The sequence below is a fragment of the Schistocerca piceifrons genome, chromosome 1 (genome assembly GCF_021461385.2).
Source record: "Schistocerca piceifrons isolate TAMUIC-IGC-003096 chromosome 1, iqSchPice1.1, whole genome shotgun sequence".
In the NCBI taxonomy this organism is placed as follows: domain Eukaryota; kingdom Metazoa; phylum Arthropoda; class Insecta; order Orthoptera; family Acrididae; genus Schistocerca; species Schistocerca piceifrons.
The window spans coordinates 473,909,048-473,921,572 of record NC_060138.1 but is presented as its reverse complement, the minus strand read 5'-3'; the positions used below and the strand labels follow the sequence as shown (position 1 = coordinate 473,921,572).

The window sequence follows — 12,525 nt, the reverse complement described above, 5'->3', positions numbered from 1 at the left end:
GGGAGTCAATAAGAAATCGCTGATCCGTAGGAAACTTTGTTCTTAAAGACCATTGTTAAGCTGTAAAAATTCAAATGAAAAGTTTGCAACAGAATGCTCTCACGACGGAAAGATATCTTTAAAAAAAATTGAAACCTGGTTTTATGGAGACACAATGGACAAAACAAGTTCTCAGAAATTACGACAACCGTCAGATGGGGCTGTAATGGCGGTGAGGGAAGTTGTTTAATTGCCGCAATTTTACTTTACGCTGAGAAAATTTTGAGTATATAGGTACTGAGAACCCATAGAAGAAAGCTACATAAAGTGAGCCTGCACGGCGGCTTCCGCCCTACCAAACGAATTTGTCCTCCGTAAAGGCTTCCTTCACAACAGAACAATTTTTCAACTACCCTTGCAACGATACAAATCCATATGCTGCTTTTGTAAGGAGCAATCCGCAGACTGGAAATAAACGTCCGAAACAATCCTACTGATCTTCTGGTTCGCCTAATACTCTTTGTAGAAATGAAGAGTGTAACCCAAAAGCCTGTTAAGTGTCAAAATGTTGTTTAGAAGCTACTTCAGACAGATGTACCACAAGACTTAATTTTTAATTTTAATATAATATATAGTGTGTACTAAAGAGAAGGATAATTGTACGCAAACTTATATTTCATTAAGGATAATGCTTGTCACATAAGTAGAATGAATTGTTAAAGTCAGAAATACTAAACAGAGCTAAGTGTCTATATCCTTTTACTATAAAAATCAGCTAAGTGCCAAAGGTAGTTTCAGTCTAAGTACCAGTACACAGTCTGACAGAAACCCAAAGTACAAATCAGTCCAAATTAGCATCACACAGATTCTCATAAAATTGTTTGTATATTTCATCCAAATATGGTATCAGTGATAAAAAGTCTACATTTTTTCTTTCCTAAGTTCTTTTTGCTTCCAGTTCCGTTGAATATTGCATTTCAGATCTCAGAAACCTCCACTCCCTTTTTTAGAATAATAACATTTTTCCAAGTTTCCAATTCGCTGAAGGCACATTTCACATCTATGACTCCCAAATTCCTTGCTGAGAAGCCTAACATGGTTGCCTTTGAAATCCGCAATTTTTTTGTTGTTACTCAGGAATCGGCAGCAAACTGAATATCGATTTTTTTTTCAGCTAAGTCGACGACTTCGAATTCGTTAGCATATGCAGCAGGTCTTACAGTATCACGCAGATCTTTAGATAAAAATGCCTTGCACAGCCTTTTTCGCTTCCTGAAGTCCCTATCTCAAGGCAGATATCTATGGCCAGATACTAAGAACCTTTGTACATTGATGTCATAGACTCCAAGCGACACAAGGTGAATAAAAAGAAGAATGTCATCCTTTTTTTATTCAAATCAGCTGTTGGTAATTACAAGACTCCTGGATAAACAGGTGAGCAACATAGCAAAGCTTCCATCCTGTAATGAATGTATGAACTAAACTAGCCACTGTGACACCTAGCCATGACTAGTGCATTTGCAATATTACACGGATGACTTCTAAAACTATTTTATTTTTAAATGCCACATAGCAGGTTTTTGGGTTATACTTTTCAAGTAGTCTTATATTTGTTCCACTTCTATGTGAATTTACGAACACATAAAGTAACTTGTGGGACACGTGACACATCAATTTCACGTGTTAAGTACCATATCTCTGATATTTTCCACTGTCTTTGGACTGAAACAAGTGGGTCGGTACACTAGCCTCAAGTGTCTACTGTTCTAACCCGTTTAATCTGTTTTATGAAGGAATACGAAGCGTCTGCGATGGGAGGCATCCATTGCAGAGAATGCAATGATTATTTGGTTCATGATTCTTAACATTTCTCTGTTGTTTGGTGAGGGTTTTTTTTTTCAGGAGGATCGCTTCCTCCCCTTAACGATGGTGCTGCCATCCCACGGTCCTTGGACACGTACGGACACGCCCTAGTGTCACCATTTTATCTGTTTCATAACTCACTAGCCGCACTCGCGTCATTATCGGAGTAGCTTCGTAACGACATGCCACACATGCCGACAAGGGCCACCTTTCAACAGCTGTGTGGCTCGGAACTTATGTGGGGGCGAACATTCGTCATTCTTCATTATACGCAGATGTATTTCCATCCAGGAACTAATCTGAATGTTACACAATTGAATGAAAAGTGAGTTGAACCATTACTTTCCTATGTTTAAAAAAATAATGTTTCTCTGCAAGAAAAAGATTATATAAGGTAATTCAGCTGCTGCTGCCTAATGGTTTTACGCAACTTGCAAAGTCTTGAAAAACCACATACGAGATTTTCATATTCTCTCACTCAGCGCTTGAAAACGTTTAGTCCCACAGAAAGAAAGAACAGTAAATTTTTGTAGGAAATTAACGTACTGAAACACGTTTTGTTGGAGGCCACGGTTTGCTAGTTATTCACTTTTGTGGCTTTTTCTTAAGCAATTCGAAAACTGCATTTCTTGCCCAAACCTATCCCAGTACAAAATGTAACTACATTAAATTTCGTACAAAAGATCCTGTCCATTTTTTGTATAGGACTAGTAGTTTGCATGTAGGAAGTGAAAGAATACGGAAGTTTTTGTGGAGCACTAGAAGCCGTTGTGGGTTACACATGAAACCTATAGGCAGGGAGAGTTGGATCACCCTTTCTATATCCCCCCCCCTTCCAACCTTCTGCAGTCCTCTTCAAACCATCGCCAAGGCTTTTGTACCTTTTTCCTAAACAATTCTAAAACTTTGACGTCTAGCGACGAAAACGCATGCTAGTATAAAATTTAACTACAATAAATTTTTTACAAAAAGGCCCTATTCATTTTTTTCAGTAGGACTATTAGTTTGAGCGTAGCAAGTGAGAGGACACGAAAATTTGCTCGTGGTGTTTGAAGGCGTTGCAACTTTCATAAAATCCATAGTCAGGGGCAACTGAATCACCCTTTATATGTATCTTCCCTGCCACCAGTCCTCTTGGAACTGTCAGCAAGGCACAGAATGCGTGGTGATTGCAGCCTGTACAATGACAGTGTTCACACCCACTAAACGTTTAAATTATTATCAGAGACCATTCACTTGTGCAAATATTTCTCACTTTCCTTCTCTCTCTGCGTTTTTCTTGTTTTCAAGCCCTCATCTGTAATAAACTTTGGGTTAATCCAATGATTTTAGTCAAAGCGTCCGTGGAACTGCAATGTGTCTTCATGAATATCTGATCATGAAACAGTCAAAGTCGTTTTATATTCACACTTGGTGTCTATCTTTGGACGTCACCATGAATATTTTTGTCTGCATGTGGTTCAACTGAAACCAGTCACCAATAGTAAATAACAAACCAACTTGGACTGATTCGAGATATGTTTTCACATAACTTATTTCGGTGTCAGTGCTTACAGTGGCAATAACGTAAGTGTATGTTTGCAGTTCTAGTGCGCGATGTTTTATTGACAATGAACTAGGAGCTTACACTGTGACAAGTTTCATAAATCTCGATAAAAAACAATAGCATTCAACGAGCAATTATTTTTAGGTGTATTAACTTGGTCTTTGCTGGGAGCCCGGATCACGGAAGCTCTTGCACAGGCTCACGAAATACGCTATGCCGATTTTTTTTTCACTAAGATGTGCGAATGCAGGTGTATGGGGAGTCAAATAAGTCCTCCTTTGAAGGTGACAGCCGTTGAATGAAATTATTTGATGCGCATACGAATTTGGAGCATTATTTTGCACCTTTTGTGTCAGACGTCGAATACATTTCCTGGCGAAACGCAATAATACATCTGTAATATACTGCCCACCTACTTCGAAGGGGGTCGGTTGACTATGCTGAAGCTTTTCACACCAAAATGACAGAATTCAAACTTGAGGAAAAATCACGCATTTCTCGTACTAGGCGTCGACAGTAATGCACGCAGTCCCGTTTCCTTTGCGTTGCTGTTTTCTATTGACGACCTGAACAAAAGTGGAACGAACCAGCTGTTTCTACGTTGCTTACAAAAATGAAGCATAATGGAAGGAGGAAACTAAATGAAACTTTATGGGTACGCGACGTTACTTCCGTGATGATAAAGCTGAGTCTAGTTAACAAAGAATTTGTTAGTATGAGTTCACGTATCAGTATGACGTTGCACCATTTTTGGCCTGGATCCGTGGACTGATTTGCTTGGGAAGGGTGACATAAAGCCGTGGTACACTCTTCTGAGGTAAGCTGGACCACAGCTGCAGTAAATGCTTCTTCATATCCTCGATACTGGCACTTGGGCGGAGTTGACGCACGAAATGGTCCCGCCTGTATTCCATCGGGACCAGTTCTGGGGATCTTGCTCGCATCGTAAGTACCTCAACATCACTCAGGACCGACCGAGCTGGCGCAGTAGTTAACGCTCTGGGATCGCATTCGGGGGACTGCCATTCTTATTCAGGTTTTCCCTGATTCCCCTAAATCGCTTCTGGCGAATGCCGAGGAGGTTCCTTTGAAAGGGACCGATGACCTTGCTATTTGGTACCCTCCCCTGAATCAACACCCACCACGCAGACAGTTCATAGAGCCAACTGACGTGTGTGGATGGCCGTTATTCTGTTGAGAAATGATACCACGAAAAATTCCCTTGAGTGTAATACATGAGGATACAGAGTGTCTGTGACGTACCGTCGTTCGTCAGAGATGCTTCAATCAATACCAGCCGTGGCCTGTGGTCACACCTTATGGTTTCCCGCACCATAACGTCAGGAAAACCACCGCTGTGCTCTTCAAAATAATGGTAGAATGGGAAATCTCCCCAGGACGCTGCTATACCCGCCGGGTAGTGCATAACCTCGATTCATCGGTGAACAGAGTGGTGCACTCCATGCTGCCTGGTCTCGGTAGAACGCCAAAAGCACAAGCTTGGCTTGTGGCGTTAACAGTAGCCTATGCACGGGACGGTAATTACCTAGTCCGGTTGCTGCAACCAATGTTGCGGGATGACTCAGAATTTTGCAGGGTGTCTATTACATTTTCTCAGATGGCAGGCGCAGATGTGGAGTTACAATGTAAATTAAAATCACTCCACTCCACTCAATAACTAGAACTGTGTCACTTCTCCAAGCTTCTCCGGTTTTTATAGCTCTTTTCCACTCTCTGACTCCCATGCTAGTGAGATCTTTCATTACATCAGGAATCCACCTCCTAGTATGTCTCCGTTTCCGACTATCAGCATGGATCATGCTTCTCATCATTTTCTATTGTACTGTCTCCTCCACTATTCGCTTCGCGTGTCCTAGTCATCGTATTAGTGGCAATTTGACAAATTTTAGTATATTTTTTCCTTGTATTAATGATTGTAGCTCAGTGTTATAGCGCATGACTCAGCCTTCCTCCTCCTTAATAGACCATAAATTTTGCCGAGTACTTTTCTCTATTTTTTTTCTCACTTTCTGTCAGCGTCCATACTTCTGAGCCAAATGTGCCAACTGGTCGGACAAGGTAGTTATACATTACAGGTTTTGTTCTTCTTGTAACAAGGCTGTATCTGAATACTTGTTAATTTGCAAAATAAGCTAGGTTCCTTGTTTGTATGATTTCCTTTATATCCTTGCCATTACTTTTGCCGTTTGATATTAAGGCTCGCAAGTAACTAAAAGTGGATACTTCTACGAAACATATCCCGTTTACATTTAGATCTTTAGGGTTTCTTCTGGACTGAGTGTGCGTCATTACCATATATTCTGAATTATTTCAGTTACTAAGAGGCCGATTTTTAATGTTTCTGTTTAGATTGCCAGGTTATTGTTGTTGTGGTGTTCCGTCCTGAGACTGGTTTGTCGCAGCTCTCCGTGCTACTCTATCCTGTGCAAGCTTCTTCATCTCCCAGTACCTACTGCAACCCACATCCTTCTGAATCTGCTTAGTGTATTCATCTCTTGGTCTCCATCTACGAGTTTTACCCTTCACACTGCCCTCCAATACTAAATTGGTGATCCCTTGATGCCTCAGAACGTGTCCTACGAACCGATCCCTTCTTCTAGTCAAGCTGTGCCACAAACCCCTCTTCTCCCCAGTTCTATTCAATACCTTCTTATTAGTTATGTGATCTACCCATCTAATCTTCAGCATTCTTGTGTAGCACCACATTCCGAAAGCATCTATTCTCTTCTTGTGTAAACTATTTATCATCCATGTTTCACTCCATACATGGCTACACTCCATACAAATACTTTCAGAAACGACTTCCTGACACTTAAATCAATACTCGATGTTAACAAATTTCTCTTATTCAGAAACGCTTTCCTTGCCATTGACAGTCTACATTTTATATCCTCTCTACTTCGACCGTCATCAGTTATTTTGCTCCCCAAATAGCAAAACTCCTTTACTACTTTATGTGTCTCATTTCCTAATCTAATTCCATCAGCATCATCCGACTTAATTCGACTACATTCCATTATCCTCGTTTTGCTTTTAATGATATTACTCTATATCCTCCTCTCAAGACACTGTCCATTCCGTTCAACTGCTCTTCCAAATCCTTTGCTGTCTCTGACAGAATTACAATGTCATCGGCGAACCTCAAAGTTTTTATTTCTTCTCCATGGATTTTAATACCTAGTCCGAATTTTTCTTTTTTTCCCGTTACTGCTTGCTCAATATACAGATTGAATAACATCGGGGATAGGCTACACACCTGTCTCACTCCCTTCCCAACCACTGCTTCTCTTTCATGTCCCTCGACTCTTATAACAGCCATCTGGTTTCTGTACAAATTGTAAATAGCCTTTCGCTCCCTGTATTTGACCCCTGCCACCTTCAGAATTTGAAAGAGAGTATTCCAGTCAACATTGTCAAAAGCTTTCTCTAAGTCTACAAATGCTAGAAACGTAGGTTTACCTTTCCTTAATCTATTTTCTAAGATTAGACGTAGAGTCAGTATTGCCTCACGTCTTCCAATATTTCTACGGAATCCAAATTGATCTTCCCCGAGGTCGGCTTGTACCAGTTTTTCCTCGTCTGTAAAGAACTCGCGTTAGTATTTTGCAGCCGTGACTTATTAAACTGATAGTTGGGTAATTTTCACATCTGTCAACACTTGCTTTCTTTGGGATTGGCATTTCTTTCTACTATTGATATGTCATCGGCATGTGCACGTACCTGATTATTTCAGTGCAGATACAAACCAGGCTCGAACTCTTATGGGAATCGGCGAAATGTCGCGAGTGACGAGAATAATGAGCAACTGGCCTGAAAGAACAGATTTGTATTACGGCTCAGTACGTGTCTTTCTGAGGCGTTGATAAGATGATATTTCCAGCTCTACCACTGCTACCACATGTCAGGAAACCCGTACAGCGTACTACATGACTTCGACAAATGGACGTTATTTTAAGTCTTGACGAAAAGAAGGGTGGGAGACTATTTTAAGTAAGGTGTGGTCCTGTTGCAGCTGTTGCCATTACATCGCAGTGCTAGGCGCTCTCGTGACGTCGCCAGAACGCCACACTGCAGTAGAGAAGCTGAATTATTTCCGCGGTGCGTTTACTGGAAATGGAAGGACGGCGCGGCGGTTTCAAGTATTCAAGGGCGGCCGGCCGCAGCAGATGACCGCACCGCGCTGCTGGGACCACTAGCCGCGATTGGGGGAGGACAGCCCAGGTAGTGGCATCTCAGCAGTCAACGAGCTGGAGTCACTGGACTCTGCTGTGCCCAGTTGTAGCAGGACAACAGTGACTGCTTTCATCGCATTCAAAGAGCGGGTAACACAATGCTTGGCACTACCAGAACTTGTGGTCAAGTGATGTGGGGCAAGGATTCGACACAAGGAATTCGTATTCAGTAGACACTGTCAAATGTGTTTTCCACCGTTGCCCTGAATAATTTGCAAACGTGGAGAGACTGGAAGAAGCCGTTATTGGGGAAAGTACACTACTCGCCATTAAAACTGCTACACCACGAAGATGATGTACTACAGACGGGAAATTTAACCGACAGGAATATGATGCTGTGATATGCAAATGATTAGCTTTCAAGAGCATTCACACAAGGTTGGCGCCGGTGGCGACACCTACAACGTGTTGACATGAGGAAAGTTTCCAACCGATTTCCCATACACAAACAGCAGTTGACCGGCGTTGCCTCGTGAAACGTTGTTGTGATGTCTCGTGTAAGGAGGAGAAATGCGCACCATCACGTTTCCGACTTTGATAAAGGTCGGATTGTAGCCTACCGCGGTTGCGGTTTATCGTATCGCGACATTGCTGCTCGCGTTGGTCGAGATCCAATGACTGTTAGCAGAATATGGAACCGGTGGGTTGAGGATGGTAATACGGAACACCATGCTGGATTCCAACGGCCTCGTATGACTAGCAGTCGAGATGACAGGTATTTTATCCGCATGGCTGTAACGGGTCGTGCAGCCACGTCTCGATCCCTGAGTCAACAGTTGGGGACGTTTGCAAGACATCAACCGTGTGCACGAATAGTTCGACGACGTTTGCAGCGGCATGGACCATCAGCTCCGAGACCATCCCTGCGATTATCCTTGACACTGCATCACAGACAGGAGCGCCTGCGATGGTGTACTCAACGACGAACCTGGGTGGACGAATGGCAAAACGTCATTTTTTCGGATGAATCCAGGTTCTGTTTACAGCATCATGATGGTTGCATCCGTGTTTGGCGACATCGCGGTGAACGCACATTGGAAGCGTGTATGCGTCTTCGCCATACTGGCGTATCACCCGGCGTGATGGTATGGGGTGCCATTGGTTACATGTCTCGGTCACCTCTTCTCCGCATTGACGGCACTCCGAACAGTGGACGTTACATTTCAGATGTGCTACGACTCGTGGCTCTACCCTTCATTCGTCCCTGCGAAACCCTACATTTTAGCTGGATAATGCACGACCGCATGTCGCAGGTCCTGTACGGGCCTTTCTGGATACAGAAAATGTTCGACTGCTGCCCTGGCCAGCACATTCTCCAGATCTCTCACCAACTGAAAACATCTGGTCAATGGTGGCCGAGCAACTGGCTCGTCACAATACGCCAGTCACTACTCTTGATGAATGTGATATCGTGTTGAAGCTGCATGGGCAGTTGTACCTGTACACGTCATCCAAGCTCTGTTTGACTCAATGCCCAGACGTATCAAGGCCGTTATTACTGCCAGAGGTGGTTGTTCTGGGTACAGATTTCTCAGGATCTATACACCCAAATAGCGTGAAAATGTAATCACATGTCAGTTCTAGTGTAATATATTTGTCCAATGAATACCCGTTTATCATTTGCATTTCTTCTTGGTGTAGCAATTTTAATGGCCAGTAGTGTAGCTTTGGGAAGTGAAGGTACAGTCAGGTGACAAAGATCATGGGAGAGCAATATGCAAATATACAGATGGCAGTAGTATCTCGAACACAAGGTGTAAAAGGGCAGTGCTTTGATGGAGCTGTCATTTGTACCCAGGTGATTCAAGCGTAAAAGTTTCCGTTGTGATTAAGGCTGCACGATCAGAATCACCAGATCCTCTACGAGGAATGGCAGCTGGAGCTAGACGCAAGGGACATCCCATTTCGGAAATCCTAACGGAATTCAATATTCCGATATCCACAGTGTCAAGAGCCTGCCCAGCATATCACATTCCCTGTCAGCATGGACAACGCAGTGGCCGACAGTCTTCACTTAACGAGCATTAGCAACGACATTTGCGTAGAGTTGTCAGTGCTAACAGACAAGCAATGCTGCTTGAAAGAACCGCAGAAATCAATGTGGGACGTTAGACGAAAGAATCCGTTAGGACAGTGCAGCGAAATTTAGCCTTAATGGGCTACGGTAACAGACGACCGACGCGAGTGCATTCGCTAACAGCACGACATCGCCTGCAGCACCTTTCCTGAGCTCGTGACCATAACGTTTGGACCCTAGACTACTGGAAAACCGTGGCCTGATAACAGTAGGTAAGAGTTGATGGTAGAGTTCGAGTGTGATGCAGACGCCATGAAACTATAGACCCATTTTGTCAAAAAAAAAAAAAAGAAAAATGTTCAAATGTATGTGAAATATTATGGGACTTAGCTGCTAAGATCATTAGTCCTTACGCCTACACACTACTTAACCTAAATTATCCTAAGGACAAACACACACACGCATGCCCGAGGGAGGACTCGAGCCTCCGCCGGGACTAGCCGCACAGTCCATGACTGCAGCGCCATAGAACACTCGGCCAATCCCGCACGGACCCATTTTGTCAATAAGGCACGACGCAAGATGGTCGTGGCTTCATAAATGTGCAGGCTGTCTTTAGGTGGAATGGACTGGGTCCTCTGGTCAAACTGAACCGATCACTGACTGGAAATGGTTACGTTTGGCTACTTGAAGAGCATTTGCAGCCAACCGTGGACATCATTTTTATGGATGACATTGCGACATGTCACTGGGCCACAATTGTTCCAGATTGGTTTGAAGATCATTCTGGATAATTCGAGCGAATGGTTTGGCCACCCAGATCGCCCGACATGAATCCCATCGAACATTTATAACACATAATCGAGAGGTCAGTTCGTGCACAAAATTCTGCACTGGCAACTGTTTCGAAATAATGGATGGTTTTTAGAGGCAGCATTGTTCATCATTTCTACAGACGACTTTCAACGACCTGTTGAGTCTATGATACCTCGAGTTGCTTCACTACACCGGGCAAAAGGCGGTCCCACACAATGTTAGGAGGTATTCCATGATTTTGTTATATAAGATTTATAGCGTATACAAGAAAGGCGGAAAAAGAACATCCGATAAGTCACAACGCGGGCGAAATCTTGCGCGAAGTGATCATGACGGAGGATCGGTGAAGAAGTTTGTGACGAAAAATAAAAGGACAACAGATGAAAAAGTCACTGCAGAATTGAATGATGCACTCGCGAGCGCTGTCAGCACCAAAACAAAACGAAGGCAGCTCCATAACCTGCGAACTGCAGCGAGAGCTGGAATTCCAAAACCACCCTTCACTAATGGTTGGTATAGAAGCTGTAAAACGTGAAATGTGAAGCCTTGGAAGAATGTCATTTGGTCGGATGAGTCTTGTTTCACACTGTTTGCAAGTGCTTGGCCGTGTTTACGTCCCAAGGGTGAAACACGGCGGGGATTCTGTGACGGTTTGGGCCTTCAAGTCGTGCTATTCCATGGCAACCGAGGCAAGGTCGCATTACTGCCATTATGATCGTTGCATTCCATCCCATGGTGCAATGTTTGTTCCCCAATGGTGATGTTGTGTTCCAAGACGCCAGGTCTCCTGTTCACATATCTTGCATCAGCCAGAATTTGATTTGTGAGCACGCGGATGAATCGTCGTATCTCTCTGGCCGCCACACTCACCAGATCTCAATATTATTGAGTTTCTGTGGTCTTCTTTAGAGAGAATGAGGACTTGCCACTATTTTGCAGGAAGAATGGTACAAGACTAACTCGAAAACTATACATGACCTGAAACTTCCTGGCAGATTAAAACTGTGTGCCGGACCGAGACTCGAACTCGGGATCTTTGCCTTTCGCGGGCAAGTGCTCTACCAACTGAGTTACCCAATCACGACTCACGCCCCGTCCTCACAGCTTTATGGGAACCTTGCAGAACTAGCACTCCTGAAAGAAAGGATATTGCGGAGACATGGCTTAGCCACAGCCTGGGGGATGTTTCCAGAATGAGATTTTCACTCTGCAGCGGAGTGTGAGCTGATATGAAACTTCCTGGCAGATTAAAACTGTGTGCCGGACCGAGACTCGAACTCGGGACCTTTGCCTTTCGCGGGCAACTGCTCTACCGACTGAGCTACCCAAGCACGACTCACGCCCCGTCCTCACACATTACATGTATTTATCAATTCCGCGACGTCTAGAAGCTGTTTTGAATGCCAACAGTTTCCATACACCGTATTAGGTATGTTAATATGTTACGTTTTTGGTGGTTCAAATATTCTTCCTCTCTCTGTATGCTCGTAAAAGTATAAAACGAGTTTTCTTATCATCTGCATGCGTCCGGTCGATGACTTTCAACGTTTGTGAAAGATTAATGATAAATTTCATTCTGAATAATAATCGTAAAATGTAAACATATCGTTGTAAAGTAGGACGGTGCTTTTCAAACGAAAAGTTTTGCAGTCCTATGCGTAAGTTTAAATTTACTACAAGGTTTTATCTTCAGTCATGTAGAAGATATAGTCTTGTGAAATCATATGGATCTTTTTGAAACAGCAGTGCATCAACAGATTTAAATATCTCAAGGTATGGTAGACTCAGCTAAAAGAAATTCATATGATATAAAAATATATGTTGATTGCTCTCTTGCCTCTAATATCCCTATCTGGCGGCTCCTGCTTTTCAAAAAGTTTCCATAATGGCTCTTCACATACCTGCGTTCTTAATGAAACAAAGAATTAGAACAGTCACAATTTTCTCCAGCAGTCTGAACTATACTGGGCGTCCTGTTGTTCTAGATTACGAGAGAACTATACCACAGCACAGTGTAGTCACATTTTAGAAATATCACTGCTCGTCACAGC

At 43.2% G+C, this 12,525-nt stretch overlaps 1 non-coding gene across 1 annotated transcript; it reads right to left on the bottom strand.

The window, feature by feature from the left end:
- Positions 1-11,731: 11,731 nt before the first annotated feature.
- Positions 11,732-11,806, bottom strand: Trnas-cga. The gene has a single exon. It is a non-coding gene; the product is annotated as a tRNA-Ser (tRNA).
- Positions 11,807-12,525: the final 719 nt, after the last annotated feature.